Source organism: Engraulis encrasicolus, chromosome 21 (assembly GCF_034702125.1).
Source record: "Engraulis encrasicolus isolate BLACKSEA-1 chromosome 21, IST_EnEncr_1.0, whole genome shotgun sequence".
Taxonomy (NCBI): domain Eukaryota; kingdom Metazoa; phylum Chordata; class Actinopteri; order Clupeiformes; family Engraulidae; genus Engraulis; species Engraulis encrasicolus.
This window is the reverse complement of record NC_085877.1, coordinates 33,364,448-33,366,947: the sequence shown is the minus strand read 5'-3', so window position 1 is coordinate 33,366,947 and position 2,500 is coordinate 33,364,448. Positions and strand designations below refer to the sequence as shown.

The 2,500-nt window shown below is 43.6% G+C and overlaps 1 protein-coding gene across 2 annotated transcripts in view; it reads right to left on the bottom strand.

Annotated features, from left to right (window-relative positions):
• The window catches only part of tbc1d19 (TBC1 domain family, member 19), an 85,877-nt gene that overhangs the window by 82,277 nt on the left and 1,100 nt on the right, over nucleotides 1-2,500 (bottom strand). The gene's annotated exons all lie outside the window — the stretch shown is intronic.

Sequence of the window (2,500 nt, the reverse complement as noted above, 5' to 3'; positions counted from 1 at the left end):
CGGAGGGTCTGGATGCTTCCGAGCCACCACAGTACTCTCGCAGACTGATTTTACGATCGCTACGTTGTGCAGAATCAAAGGAAAGGTGACTGGTGAGATAAAACAAAGAGGGACTGCAGTGGAATGCAGATGTGTGTTCATTTCCTATATGACAATTAATAATATCATATTTATAATTATGTATATAATGCTTAAAACGTATTGGCTGATTGGCGAGACAGGAAATCATTTCCTTGGGGGAAAAAAACCCAAAATCAGATGTCACACACCCCCCCTGTGATGCCTTCGCGACCCCCCCTTTGAGAATCACTGGTATAGATTAAATGAACTTCTGTGTTTACTGGATTATCTAAGAAGCACATTCAGTGTTTGTATGTTAATTACCAATCTCTAATTAATTTATAGGCATTAGCTGTGGTTGTACCCAACCACAACCAAACCACAACCAAAAAACGCCATTGACGCATAGCGTAAGTGGCACATCCCAGCTGGAGACATGTTTATGATAGTTATTACAAGTGTACAACATCTTGTGTCAGCTCTGTGTGATTCTGTGGTATCCTCCACTACAGTAAATGAAGAGCAACCCTTCTCTTCCGTGTCTGGCTGAGCTTTCTGGGGAAAACAGGAAACGTCTGTTGCTCCAGTTTTAGCCACAGACTTCTGATGTTACTTTTCGGCTACGATAGACATTTTTTACACAAGCCTTGTGTGCGCCTCCTTATTCTTTGCCTCAAGTGATCACTACTTTTTAGGAGCCGACGCACCAAGCGATACACGACTCCAAAGTCTGGGCGCCGCAGACGGCAACCATTTTTGGATTTTTCCTTTACTGGGGCTTGATCCTTAGTTACAGCACACATACCTGTACACTCAGACACTCAGACAGACAGACAGACACACACACACACACACATGCACACTTATGCACACACACACACACACACACACACACACACACACACACACACACACACATGCGAGCACACACACACGCACACGAGCACACACACACACACACACACACACATACGTGAACACATACACACACACGCACACTCACTTTACACACACACACACACACACACACACACACACACACACACACACACACACACAGAAAGCTAAACAAATCAAACCTAAGGAGGCAGGTGCCTGAGTCATGTCTCTGAAAAGGAAGGAATAACTTCACTTTTATTTCAGGCTGACGCCCCCTCCAACACCCCCATACTCCTCCCCCCCACTCCACTCGAGACGCCACTATTACTCACTTCCCCTTCTTGACAGGCCGTTTGGATGGAAAGCTTAAACACAGTAAAATCTCGCACTTAGATGAACTAGACGGTACAATAATAACCAGTCCTCTCTAACCATCACAACAGCTTAACGGCTTTTGTCTGCATCCAAGGTGCTCAATGTGTTGGTTGCCATGTACTACATACAAAAACGCCTCTTTCTAGATAGAAATGCACCCATTGTGGTAAACACAGTAAAATAACACTGAGATGTAAAATAATCACCACCTCTAACCTTTCTAACTGTCACAGCAGGTTTGCAGCTTTTCTCTGCATCCAAAGCTCTCAATGCCGGTCAGTACGTAGCCAATCGTCGCCTTTTCTAAATAGAAATGCACCTCTTTTGGTAAGGCATTTACTCTACAACATCAGTGGCCCAACAAGCATTTCAAAATGCACGATGACATATAATGTAGTAGGCAATGTTTTCTACAGTCCTGTGCGAACGCCATTGTTCACTGAGCTCTTGTTTTAATTCAAGCCGTTTTTAAGGCGTTTTTAATAATGCTGCACTAATGTCTGAAGGGGATGATAATGATAATGAAAATGAAATTGAAATATGTGTTGCAGTAATAACTGTGAGTTAATAACCAACCTAGAAGAAGCAGAGATTCTTTCCCTAGTTCTCTCCCATTCTGTTTTGAACTTGTGGGGTAATCAAACAAGCGAAAAGCAAGAGGCAGCAAGACTAAGCACATCCCTTGCAGTCTTCAAGAAGCAAGTAGTGACTTTCCTCTTTCCTGAGTACCTACTAGACTAATGTTTGAGCTGACCGAGCCCCAGGCCAGACTCTTGACATGATGTGTGTGTATGTGTGTGTGTGGACTCTTACTTTTTTTAAAAAGATACTAACTAACCCTTCTTTGCATCTGTATATTTCCGGTGCACTTTGTATTTGCTAGTGATGCTGGCTATGATTATGTCATCTTTTGAAAGTCGCTTTGGTTATAAAGCGTCTGCCAAATGCAATGTCATGTAATAATGTAATGTAATGCCACTGCTGTGGAGGGCAGAGGCTGTCAGAGTCAAAGGTGACCTAGAGTAACCCTGCGAACTAAGGCAGATGCATCATGGGAGGTCAAGTGAAGTGCCTCAGTGCCTAACTGTGCCAGTAATAATGGGCTTGGCATGTGTTCAAACAACTGCAGGACTTCATCATGACATCTTCTGTCATTCACGAACCCCCGGCTACACAGAATGGATGG